Source organism: Hydra vulgaris, chromosome 08, assembly GCF_038396675.1.
Source record: "Hydra vulgaris chromosome 08, alternate assembly HydraT2T_AEP".
In the NCBI taxonomy this organism is placed as follows: Eukaryota; Metazoa; Cnidaria; class Hydrozoa; order Anthoathecata; family Hydridae; genus Hydra; species Hydra vulgaris.
Window position 1 is genome coordinate 41,145,001 of NC_088927.1, and position 13,698 is coordinate 41,158,698.

General features: G+C 26.1%; 1 long non-coding RNA gene across 1 annotated transcript in view; it reads right to left on the reverse strand.

Moving 5' to 3' along the window:
- Nucleotides 1-2,161, reverse strand: part of LOC136083846 (uncharacterized) — a 4,340-nt gene extending 2,179 nt beyond the window's left edge. Inside the window, exon 1 of the long non-coding RNA XR_010640140.1 lies at nucleotides 1-2,161. This exon is cut by the window's left edge and continues 1,485 nt beyond it. This is a non-coding gene — a long non-coding RNA (uncharacterized LOC136083846).
- Nucleotides 2,162-13,698: the final 11,537 nt, after the last annotated feature.

Sequence of the window (13,698 nt, forward strand, 5' to 3'; positions counted from 1 at the left end):
AGTACCTTCAAATGCTTTATTTTCAATCTCTGGATGCGTTCTTAATGCAGCCACTGTTTCTTTGCAAAAAACAGACAAACAAAGCTTTACAGATTGTCTCTCTATTGGTTTTGGATAAACTAATTTAGCTGTAAGTTTAGAGAGTTTAAAAAGACTATTGCACTCAGTTTTATATAAAGTTTCTAAATCACTCCATTTAGCCAAAGCCAGTTCTTTATTGTTCAAAAATTGAAGTTCGTCAGACTTTTCTATCAACCAATTGTTTCGTATAGATTTTAAGAGATGCACATAATCATACAATAAATATATACCTGATGTTGTTAACCATGGTTTACTATCAACTGTTTTAAACACTCCAAAAAATCTTTGATTTACACGGTTACCATCAGTAATTATTACCAGTGTCTTACTATTTTCAATATTATTTATCGTATCAACAATTTGTTGACATTGAGCAAACCGAAATTCAGAGGAAAGATTTGCAACAGGTTGAGCTCTACATATAAATTCTGGACCTCCAAAAAGACATTTAATCATAAATGATAAAATTGTTTTAGCTAACTTTTCAGAGTAGTTTACTGCTTGACCAAACAAAGCACCTCTTTGGTAAAGTAATGAAGTTTTGACATAGACATCAATTAGTAGTATGGAAGTTTTTTTCAATAGATTTAAATTCATAAAAATACTATTAATGAAACTTAGGTCCTCCATTGAGCTTATTTTTGAAGTCAATCGTGTTAAAGTCCTTATACTTGGCAACTTGTAGTCAATACACAAACAATCATGTAAACTTCGTCGCATAGCAATATTATATGTAGAGCATATAATATACTTCAGATATTATATGCTCTACATATAATATCTGAAGTATATAAAACGTTACCAACATTACTTTTTCTCATAGCATTAAGGTGTAAAATAAATAATGGAACACCAAGTTTGTACATTTTTGATTGTATGTGTAAACTTTTTTTATTAAGCTGGAAAACAATATCATCGTTATTATCACTTAACAAAGATTGAATATCGTCAAATATAAGTTCATCCTCTTTTAGAAAATCATTTAACTCATCTGGGAAAATGCTTCGAGAACAGCTTGAAGTTACAGTTTTTCTAACTTTACTTGCTGGTGTGGCTAAACAACTATGGAATATTTATAAAAAACAGATGGTGGGTTTAAAGGTCATTGCTTCCCATATTTGCTTTCAAAAGGTGCTTCATTTGGCCAATGCAGTTGACATACTGCTGTATAGTCTGTAACAATAAAAGCAGTTCTTGGGATAGCTTCACTACATCTTTTTCTCTCCTCTAGATTCTTTGGGAATTTATAAATTGATATTTTTGTTGTAGTTGAGTATTGATATTTTTGTTGTAGTTGTAATTGATATTGTAGTTGTAGTTGTAAAAATTGATATTTTTGTTGTAGTTGAGATAGTTTGACTTGCAAAGAGGTACACAGCATTTTAAAGGCATTTTAATTATTAAAAAAACTTATTGTTAGTTTGACAATATTGTTACCTTACAATGTAACGCCTTGAACCTTACAACGTTATTGTATTGAAGTTGCGCTATCTAATTTATAAACCAATCAAATTTTAAAGATTTATTAAAAAAGTGCAAACACAAACTTTCGTCTAATGTTAAAAGATGAAAATGTAAACACAGTATTAGGAATTGGCCTTCAGTTTAACAACTTTGTTGCGCGATGTCAAGGCCTGTTATTATAGAAGGCCGTGGTCACACATAATATAATATTCTGAAACTAATAAACAAACATCTAAATTTCTACAAGTAAATTTATTCTTTGATCATTGCCTTCATATCCCATCTTATTTTCATATCATAATCTATTATGGTATTATTTATATAACAAATCACAACAATATTATTAAATTTGTGATGTTCAAATATCATATGAACATTATCTAACATGTTCATATGATATTTTAATATACTTCTTGAGTATATTATCTGCAAACAATTGACTGATGCAAGTTCAAATGTTGTCAAAAACCAAGCATGCATGCATGGGACACTGCAGTGTCCCACAAAGAAATGCTGGTTTGAAAGTCAAATTTTCTTAATCAAAAGATCTAAAGTAATATATAAATTAAATAAAATGCTTTAAAATGCATGCAGTTAAACATATAACTCCTGATAGTTAACTATTTGTATAACTAGTTATACATAAAATTTATTATATATAACTTATTGTTTAAGGTTATGCTTGAACAAATTAGTACCAATTAATTCAAATTAAAGATTTAGTTCAAGTTCAAGTTCTTATTTGTTTATTGTTTTTTCACTATTTTATATTTATTTGTTCAAATTTGTTAACTAGTACTAATTCTTACTACAGTAAGAATATTTATCATTGTTGAACGTGATTTTATTAGTAACTTAATTTTACTTTCAACATATTTTGACAACACATTTTACATTTTAAATGATGACAGCTTTACTTTTCTATTGATGTTAAATTTATTACGTTTCAATAACTCAGATTGAATTTTAACTGAATTATTGTAAGCTTTGTAAGGGTTTATTGTATATCAAATGGTGTTGTAAATAAAGTAAAAATAATATATATATGTATATATATATATATATATATATATATATATATATATATATATATATATATATATATATATATATATATATATATATATATATATATATATATATATATATATATATATATATATATATATATATATATATAGATATATATATATATATATATATATATATATATATATATATATATATATATATATATATATATATATATATATATATATATATATATATATATATAGTATTTAGGCTATGGGATCATCCATAAATGATGCCAGTAGATAGAGGGGCAGTTTGAGTTTAACAATAATTGACAATGGGGAGGGGGTGTTGAGAATTGAATTTTGAATTAAAAATTGAATTACAAAAAAAAAGTAAAATATTTTATTTAAAAAAAAAAGTAAAACAATTTATGCCAGTTATGAGCAGGTTTTAGAGGTATATACACCAACAATGTGGTCTAAAAACTTCTTGCTTTTGTTGCTTAAAACTGTAGAGGATCATAGGAAAAACAATTTAAATTCCAAAATTAGCTTGCTTATCTGAAAGAACAATTTATGTTTGTTTTTTTGCTTTTAGTACTGTTGAGAATAAATGTATAATTGAACCAGAAAAAAATTGATGGTATATGCATTTTTTATATTATATTAACAATTTAGATATACCATCATAATATGATAACAAAAACTGACATCATTTTCAATGGGAGATCGCAAAAAATTGACTGAGTTTGATAAAGGGTGAAGGTGTTCAATAAACCGGGTCATCATCTGACATCATTATGCATAGATGACCCTATGATTTAGGTAAAATAAGTAATCAATTTGCCATATTTCTCTTTAGAAAGTGTAAGAAAAAAGCATTGTTATGCTGAGAACCTACCTTTTGAGCAAGCTTTGACCACCTATTTTATAAATTTGAGAGACAGAAGTGGAGGTGCGAATTGCAAAAGAACTAATAACAATGCTCTAAATTGATTTTAACTTTGTATACTAACATTAAGATAGTATTTAGAAATAATAAATGAAGTTTACAAGATTTTTATAATTTGTATTTATTTCCATTAATTATCAGTTGTCAGTCTCTATTTTATAAAATGAATTAAAAAACTATTTATTTATTGTATAATAATAAAACATAAATACTAGTTTCCTAATGCTATTATCATCAAAATGTTAATGGTATTCGTTTTAAAGTGAAATTTTGTATCAATTTTATTGTTTTAATATTTTATATATATATATATATATATATATATATATATATATATATATATATATATATATATATATATATATATATATATATACTATTTTTACTTTATTCACAACACCATTTGATATACAACAAACCCCTACAAAGCTTACAATAATTCAGTTAAGATTCAATCTGAGTTATTGAAATGTAATAAATTTAATATCAATAGAAAAGTAAAGCTGTCATCATTTAAAATGTAAAGGGTGTTGTCAAAACATGTTGAAAATAAAATTAAGTTACTAATAAAATCACGTTCAACAATGATAAACATTCTTACTGTAGTAAGAAATAGTACCAATTGATAAATTTGAACAAATAAATACAAAATTAACAAAAACAATGAATAAATAAAAACTTTAACTTGAACTTTAACTAAATCTTGAATTTGAATTAATTGGTACTAACTTGTTCTTGCATAACCTTAAAAAATAAGTTTTTATAACAAATTATATGTATAACTAGTTATGCATATAGTTAACTATCAGGAATATAACTCGAAGTTATACATATAACTTATATGTATAACTATATGCATTTTAAAGCATATTATTTTATTTAAACATTACTTTAGATCATATTACTTTGAAAACTGGACCCAGAGGCTTTATTCCCAATAACACTGTGGTACTCCAGATTAAAAATTGAAAAGTTTTTGTAAATATCCTGTTTTTGTTCCTCAATGTAGTTCGTAAGTCCCTTAAGTCTTAAGGACCTTATTATATCTAAAGTTAAAAGTTTTGGAGCATAAAAAAAGTTATAGAAACCCACTCCATGCTATTTTTTTCTTTATTTAATAAAAAAAATTGGGAATTCTTTGACTTTCAAACCTGCATTTCTTTGTGGGACACTGCAGTGTCCCATGCATGCAAGATTGGTTTTTGACAACATTTCAACTTGCATCAGTTAATTGTTTGCAAATAATATACTCAAGATCTATATTCAAATAACTATTATATTATCCTAATAATACGTCTATTTGCACAAATCTTAATCTTATTTCTATAAAGAAAGATAAACATACTTGCCTGCTATTCTCTATATTAATATAACATATTTTCACGCAATATAAATGTAACGCAATGCAATTTAAAAATGACGATTTAAAATATTTTTTTAGTTTTTAAAAATTTTTTTTTTTTTTTTGGTTTTCAGCCTTTAAATTAATTCCCATGCAAATCCCACAAGAAACCCACGTGGGATTTCCTATGTGTGTAAATACCATATGGTTCCCACATGTAACCCATGTGGGATTATCCACATGGGTTTAAGGTGACAAATTTCCATACGGATACCACATGGGAAAATCCGTCCCACGTAAATCCCATCAATCCCACACGGAACCCACGTGGAACCCATGTGGGACGCGGTTTTTTTTTTCACTGGGATATGGGAAAATCCGTCCCACGTAAATCCCATCAATCCCACATGGAACCTATGTGGGACGCGTTTTTATTTTTTACTGGGTGCACAGCAAACTCAACGGGGCGAATGTAAATGTGATACAGTGTGCGCCATAAATAAAAACTGCGACTGCGAAATGTTAGTTTGAGTCGCTCTTGTATTCTATTCGCTATAGATGCGGCTGACTCTACTTGTGGTCTGACATTAAGGTCATTATAGGCCATCGTATCAAGGTCTCGTTCAACTACAGTCTTTTCGAGTGGATGACGCGTACCTTCGACTTTAGCGATTGAATATTCTTGTGTCGACTCTGCATTGCATTTCTCAACGTTGAAATGCATGAGTCAAAGATGTGATCATTCCACTGCTCTGTAAATATCAGCTTGGAGAGTGGTGCTGTCCGACTCATTTTTTTAATTCAATTTTATTTAGATGCCCCAAGAAGTCCTTGCGGTCATATCACAGAGCACCGCGGATGAGCATTTAATTGGAAGTTCACGCCTACTTCCTAACCAATATCGCAAAACTTGCCAAGAGGTGGGATTGAACAACGGATCCTTTGTTTCTGAGGCAAGTGCGCTGCCACTGCGCCACGGCTGCTCATTTTTAATTATGAAAATAATTTTATTGTCGGCATACAGTTTCATATAATGAGATCCTTTTCTGATTTTTAATGCATTTTTAACAGTTGAAGTAATGTAATAAAAATTACGTTACACTAACTAGGGTACTTAAGGGTAATTAGGGTACTTAAGGGTAATTCAGGAAGAAGTGCATGCTATTTTTTTGCTTCAGATGAAGGCTTATAAAGGTGAAAAAAGAGTAAACTCAATCAATTAAATAAAGATTTAGTTATAATAATGATACTCACGATAGCTTTTTAATCTAATGATAATGTTATGAAATACTCTCAACATAACATTTTTTTAATCAAGAAAATTTTAATGCTTTTTTTTTTTTAGATTTTCAAAACTTTTATTTTATATTTATATTTCCGACTTTAGAAAATATATTTCATTTAGTGCGTGTGTAATATTCACAGAGCTTTTAAAAATAATAAGCCCGATAAAATATTTAGTGCATTTTTTTTTAAACATACAGAAGTAACCTTATTTGCTCCCGACTTGTTTATCTTTTTTTTTTTTTTTGCACGATAGACAAACCTTTCCTCTACAATTAACATGAAAATTGCAAATTTATTTTATGTTTCTTTTTTATTGATTTAATTTTATCAAGAAATTTAAAAAAAATATTGGAAAATGTTGTCAAAAGTATAAACTTAACTCATAAACTTTTTAATTGGTTTTCATTCTACTTTCTTCTCAAACCAAATATTATTTTTATTATTAGTTTTTTTTTATTATTAGTTTGCTGATATATTTCTTATAAAAGATAAGTAATGATGTAAAGGCGGGCATACTTACGTCCTAAGGATGTCAGTATGCCCGTATGACGTGTCCAGCGGGCATACTGACGTCCTGAGGACGTCCATATAATGTCTTATTTCTCGTCCATGAGACGTCCTTAGTTGGTCTCAAATGAAAGACTTGAGAGCGTCTTTTCAAGACGTCCTAGAGACGTTTTTTGCAGATGTCCTTTGGGCGTTTCTGGCTGGTCTCATGTGAAAGACTTTAGGACGTTTTATTCAGACGTCCTAGAGACGTCCTAATTTTACCTTGACAATCTTTAAAAAGTTATATAAAAATGCAATGGTATACAATACACACCTTATTTGATTTAATCTAGGCAAGGGAAGGTATAATCAGGAATTAAAGTAAATAAAGTGTAATTTGATATATTTAAAATAAATTATTAATTTCACAAAAAATTAGAAACATTTTTCAAACAAAGTTACACTTTCCAAATTAAAAACTAATATATTCTGTAGAGTATAGTCGATAGTATATTATAAATAGAAAAAAATTACTGAAAATTACAAAATAAATAAATAATACAACAGTTGATTATAGTTTATTAAGCCATCATTAATCGACATTGATATTAGTGTATGTTTTCTTTAATCAATCAGAAAAATACCTAATTACTCTACCAATAAGTTGCATGACATCCATTTTGGTTAAGTTTTTACTTGACTTTAAAGCAGCATCTAGTAAAAACAACACATAGTTCAATAAGATCATATAATAAAATATACTTAATACATTTCATGTTCCATAGAAATTTTAAAAAAATTTAAATTTTTTTTTAAATTAAAACATAAAACATCAAACACAATAACAAGCTAATGAGAATACTAGTGATAGCGTTACATAGACTTGTCAACTTTTTTTTCTTCCTTCGACCATACTGTACCATACTGACCATGCTGTATTCTGACAAAATAGCGTCTGTTTTCAGTCTACGTATAAAAAAGATGATAAATGTCATACTGTCAAGCATAAATTTGCAAACATTTTTAATTGTATCAGCTGGACTTTTACCGCCAGTTAAGTGATAACTGTTTTACCTAAAAAGAAACAATGGAATAAACATTAAAAATGTTCATGACAGTTTAAAAAAAATATTCTTATAATATATAACATATAAGGGATCGTCCATAACTTATTTGAAAAAAAGGAGTAGGAGATGTTAAACTCTTTTACACGGCGATTTTAATTAAACTTAATGGGCTGTTTTGATTTTTTATATGATTTGTGGCTCTGCGATGGAAAACTTAAAAACTTTTTTGTTTTGTTTATTGGTGAAATTTAGCGTTGCGTAATTTATTGGCAATCCCTAAACTAATAAATTCATGCATACAAAAGTAATGTATTGGATATCTCCATTTGCAACTTTTTTTCAAAACATTAAGTTCATCTGAACTTTTACGTTAAAACATTTTTCTGGATCATAAGAGAACAGTTATATCTACCATCATGTTTTTTATTTCAGCAAGTTGAAACATAACTTTTATCTGAAACTCTAAATAGTAAAATATAAGTAAAGCCATATAAATCATAGTACTTTCTATATGTGGTTGGAAAGAGGTCGATATACACTGATAAATGCAAAAAATCTCAAGTTTTTAGATCAACCTTAAAAAAACGTTTTAAGCAAGTAAAGTTCAAGTTGTCTAACGTCAATAATTATAAAGAATTGCAATCTATGACAAAGTAGAGTTAAAAGAAATTATAAATGAATATGTATAATACACACACACACACACACACACACACACACACACACACACACACACACACACACACACACACACACACACACACATATATATATATATATATATACGTATATATGCATATATTGTTTTTTACTTACGTCAATAACTATAAAGAATCGCTACCTATGACAAAGTAGAGCTAAAATAAATGCATGTATGTACTACACACACACACATACACACACGCACACACACACACACACACATACACACGCACACATGCATATATATATATATATATATATATATATATATATATATATATATATATATATATATACGTATATATGCATATATTGTTTTTTACTAACGTCAATAACTATAAAGAATCGGTACCTATGACAAAGTAGAGCTAAAATAAATGCATGTATGTATTACATACACACATACACACACACACACACACACACACACACACACACACACACACACACACACACACACACACACACACACGCACACATATATATGTATTATACATATACATGTATACTTTTTTTTTGCTTTAAATATAAAAAACCTTGAGATTTACACAAAAACCTGGATAAATATATATATATATATATATATATATATATATATATATATATATATATATATATATATATATATATATATATATATATATATATATATAAATATATATATATATATTTAAATATATAAATATATATTTAAATATATATTTATATATATTAAAATATATATATATATATATTTAAATATATATATATATATTTAAATATATATATATATATTTAAATATATATATGAATGTTGGTGAAAATGTAGGTTGGTGCTAATATATATTAAAAATGTTTTCTCTATTTTGTTTTTCAATATTCCAATGATAATGTTACCCCTATATATATATATATATATATATATATATATATATATATATATATATATATATATATATATATATATATATATATATATATATATATATATATATATATATATATATATAAATATATATATATTTAAATATATAAATATATATTTAAATATATATATATATATATATATATATATATATATTTAAATATATATATATATATATTTAAATATATATATATATATATTTAAATATATATATATATATTTAAATATATATATATATATATTTAAATATATATATATATATTTAAATATATATATGAATGTTGGTGAAAATGTAGGTTGGTGCTAATATATATTAAAAATGTTTTCTCTATTTTGTTTTTCAATATTCCAATGATAATGTTACCCCTCGTGGTGTAACTTTAACATTTACAGCATAAAACATACTACTGTCAATGTGACCCCGTATAGGGCTAACATTGACAGTTAAACTCCAAAAGCAAAATTAACACCTATCAGTAATAAGAGATAACTAATCAAATTCTTCATCAGTTTATTGCAGCATTATCATTGGTAAACTCATAGAAATATTGTATACCGAATTTAGTTTGTAACAGCTAAAATAAAAATATTTTCTAGAGTCAATGTAAAACCAATAAACCTCACTTTACCTGTGTCAATGTTATCCCACATTACCTTAATTAATGAATTTTTAAAATGAGTGTTGGTGTAAAACATTTTCCCGCTTTTTTTTACGTATAGTGAAACGTAAATAATTTATTTTTTTATTTTTTTTATTTTTTAGACATGTTTGGGTCCTGTAAAAATGGGTAGTTTTACATAAAAGCTAATTAGTTAGATGAACTTATGTAAATGTTATGTAGTTTGGGTTTAAATAGACAGTCATCAAAAAATAGTTTTAAATATTTTTTTGTTAAAGTTTTTAAAAAAAAATATTTAACTTTTTTGCTTGAAAACTTTAACTTAAAGTTTTCAAGCTGAAAAGTTAAATGCAGAAAAAAAATAAACTTCCGGAAAGTTTTAGTTTAGTTTACGTTAAGGGGCTGTCCATAAAGTACGTACGCCAAAAATTTTGAAATTTGACATCCCCTCCCCCCTGTTGCCAAGCGTACTTTTAAGTCCCCACCCCTTAAAAACGTACGTACGTTTTTCAAATACCCCTAACTTTTTTATTTTTAAGTAAAAAAGTTTTTGAAAAAAAAGGTGAAGGAGGTTTAAAATTTTTTCTTAAGTTAATTTATTTTTATTTTCTATAACTCAATTTTTAAATGCTAGGAGAAAATATAAAGCTCCAAGTTTAAGGAACAAAAATAGTTCTTATATGATAAGCATCATATGTTTTTTTTATATTTTGCAGAATATTTCATTTTGTTTAAAATATTTCTGCTCGGTGCACACTGACTGTTGACAATATTAGCATACTGACATGAGTAAGTTTTATTTTAAAAACTTTAATGCTTTTTTGATAACAATCAATAACGACAGGTTAGCAAATATATTTATTATAATAATGATAATTACTTTTATTTATTAGAGTTAATATGGGAATGGGAAACGAAATAAAGACACAAGTTATACAAAATTGATTATATTTATTTCTTATCATTTAGTCTAACTATTCAGTCACAAACCTCCAAAAGCAATTTTTATATATCTTATTATCAAATAGAAATTTAGGGCAAAAATAAAACCATTGGTGTTTGGAATTACCCTACGTAGGTGGGGTACTTCCGAACACCAATGGTTTTATTTTTGCCTACCTTCACCAGGCCTTACAACTGTAAGACATAATCAAGTCTTCCATGGGAAAATCATGAAATTCTTCATCACAGCTTAATACAGTAACACTCTTTTAAAATTATTATTTAACTTTTTAATTATTAAAATTTTAAAAAATTAATACAAACAAAAATCACGAATAAAACCCCGGGAAGTGCTTTCACCAATTGTGCACTTTTGTGCAACCAGGACTGGTATTTATGACACATGATCCAGTCTTTTGTGGGTGGATCCTAATACTTTTTATTGTAAACTAAATAAAAATGTTCTGTATCACCTCTGCCTCTCTTTTTTTTTTTTTACATGATTGCACATAATTAGCTTTTAATAGATTAAAGCTCTTCTTTCTCTTTTTACTTTTACCAGTAGTATTTGTTATTTCTTCTTTCTTACTTTTCTTTTGCTCTAAAATATTTTTCATTAGCGAACTAGTAATAATACTGGAATGTTTCTTTCTTAAACATTATCTAGTTTTCACTCTAATAAATGAAATTGCTCATCTAACAATTTATTCAAAAATATATATATATGTATATATATATATATAATATTTTTATAGCAATGGAACTTCCTTTTAGCAATTGCATGTTTCTAATACATGCAATGTAAAGTAACTGTATATAAGAAAACAGTATTTTACGTATGCTTAAAGTTATTATAAGACTCTTTTTAATTTTATTACATTTTTATACCCCTAATTTTATAACATAAATGATTAAATGCACTAGAACAAAATTATTTAAAAAAACTCTTTTAACAAGTTTACCAAGTTAAATTACATTTTTACAGAAAAATTAAATTTAAGCAACGACCAAAAAATAATTAAGTATAAAAAAAGTAATTTTAACAATGACGAAAAAAAATTTTTAATTGGTACAGTTAGAAGTTCTCAAAATTTATTCAAAAAATTAAACAAATCACTCAATATTACAAATAAAAGTTTCAGCCAAAATACAAAGTAAAACATTTTAAAATATTTTTTAGCGTATTTATTTATTTACTAATACAAAAAAGACATTTATTTATTGAGTAAGATCAGTAATATGGTTGCATCATTAATTTTCACAAAAATTAACTAATAAGAACAGTTGCTATATAAAAAAGATTATGTAGCTAAGAACTGCAGCCATTTAAAAACTTCTGGCACATGCGCACCTAAATATAATGCTCGTTTACGACCGTGGTTAACGTTTTTTAAAGTTCTATTTACACAGTTGTTAATGATGGAAAAACTTTAATTCACATATAATAATTCATACATAATATAATTGTTCCGCAAAAAAAATTCTTGAATGATTGCAAATAAAACTAATAGTATTTTTTCTTTTTAATTTTTTTATTTAGCCTCAAGAAGTTCTAATGGTCTTGTCACACAGCACCGCGGAAGTGCATTTAACTAGGACGTTCACACAGTAACGCGAAAATATGCCCAGAGTTTGTTTCGAACCTGGATATCCTGCTTTTAAAGCAAGCGCTCTTACCATTGCATTACGGCCGCAAAATAACAATTTCATGGAGAAAAAATATAGAAAAAAATAATTAGGGTGGGGTAATATGGATAGAACTTTAGGTATATTTTTTTTAATATGATTTTTTTTTAGTTAATAACCACCATAAAAACTTTTGTTATTTTTCTTTACATTCAGGGTGCATACAATAACTTCACAATAAAGTAGAACATGAATATTTCTTCAATAACTAACTTACTAATCCATTTTTAACAACACCTTTCATATATCCATATTACCCCACTGGTGCAGTAATACGGATACTCATATTATATTATTTATTCAGTTTTCTTTTTCTTTCAGTCTTCTTTTTAGTTTTATTCTTCTCTTTTTTTTGCAACCTTGCGACAACATCTTGAGCTAATAAAATTTTACCCTTGTTTGCCAGAAGACTTTGATACATTGTATACTGACTCCCCTTCCTTAACAAGCTGTATGGCAGTCATTAATCTGCTGTGATTGTATGTGATCATTTCAGTTTTATTATTTTATCTAAAATATTATAAAATTAACTTTAACTACATAAAATATAAAATTTAATTTTAAAATAAAACATAAAAAAAATAAAATAAAATAACTAAAATGAGGAATACAAAAATATATTAATTTTATATATATATATAATTTAAAATATATATATATATATATAAAATAAAATATTTATATAATATAAAATATTTAAATGGGAGTTAAAGTTTTAACCTTGCCATTCAGGGAAAACAAATTTGAACTATGATCTTAATGTAAATAATTCAGTAGCATTATATAAAACTATTATATATAGCTGAAAAATGTATAGTACTATATTTAAAAGCAAAACTGAGCATAGATATAAAAATAAATGTCATTAAGCTTATGATTTTGAAACAAAATTCTTTAATGTCAATAGGATTTTATATATTTTAAATATATCCATTTTACCCCACTATCATTTTACCTGTATATCCATTTTACCCCATTTTAGAATTTTGTTTATTTATTAATACTGGTTAGAGAAGTTATAAATTAAATTTTACATGTTGTTACATCATGGTCCAGCTAATAAATTTACATCATTATTTTTGGATAAGTAATATTACTGAAGTCTGCAGACAAAAATTTTGAAACGTAATGTTTTCTACATTTTTT